The following is a 1,137-nucleotide window of genomic DNA, read 5'->3' on the forward strand; positions in this document are numbered from 1 at the left end:
TTACAGTTGGGATTGCTGGCCCTGAGTTCGTAAGTGTGGGAGAGCTGTCCCTGCCATTCACCAGTTGCAGCGTTCAGGAGAGTGGCCCCTGAACCTTGCCTGGGCAACACAGAGCTGGTCCTGCTGATGTAGGTGTGGGTGAACCAGCCCTGAGGGCATGAAAGCAGGAGACCCGTTCTTGTCCCTTGTTTCTCACTGCATAGGGTGAACTAGCCAGGGCAATGCTGGAGACTCACCCTGGTGGTGGGGACAGGGGAGAGCTGGGAAGATGACTAACCCTGCAAATACCCAGACCCGAACCACGGTTATGAGTTGGCTCATCCCAACATCCACCCTATTTATGATCTGCTCAGGCATGTGAAGGGGCAGGTACCACAGACGCAAAGCTGGAGGAGCTCCACATCACAGGGCAACAACAGGATAGCTAAGAGGAGTCCCAGCGAGGGCCCAGTATCTATGGTGTATCACAACCTAGAGACCTGAACCAGACCCATGACTCTTGGCCTCTGTGATGAACGCTTGCAAGTAAAGGTATATGGACTAAAGGGTGTTATGCTGTGTGACTCACTGTGTCACACTACAGATTCCACAATGAGACTTTTCTCTTTTTTTTTTCTTTTAAATTTTATTTTATTTTGGAGGGGGTTGTGAGGGCAGAGGGTGGAATCAAAGGGACAGGGCTATGAATGGGATTGAGATGCATGATGGGAAAGACACAAAGGATAAGTGAAAAGAAAGTTAAAAAAGAAAACAAAATAAAAAATGAGAAAATAAGAGAAAAGATCTGTTAACATGTCAGAATTCATTTTTCTACCAAAAGTAGCTTGTCAGTCAAGGGCTAATATTGAACAAGCACACACCCTCTCCCCCACAGAAAACACTTATGAAAAGTTTTTAATCTCCCCATCTGATAAAACTTCTGTTAAAACTAAGGCCCTGCTGTATTCCTGGAATTTGCCCTGGAGGACCCTTTCTTCTTTCCCTTCCTTTCCTTTGCACAGATTCTTTTAAAACTAAGGACTCTCAAAAGCTGAGGTTGGAACTCAACCTCTGGGGGCAAGACAGTCACTATCAGATTTAGAAAAGAACCAAGGGAACTGATGTCCTGCCTCACTGTGCTCACCAGCCTGGTAATGG

The sequence above is a fragment of the Microtus ochrogaster genome, chromosome 10 (assembly GCF_000317375.1).
Source record: "Microtus ochrogaster isolate Prairie Vole_2 chromosome 10, MicOch1.0, whole genome shotgun sequence".
Taxonomy (NCBI): domain Eukaryota; kingdom Metazoa; phylum Chordata; class Mammalia; order Rodentia; family Cricetidae; genus Microtus; species Microtus ochrogaster.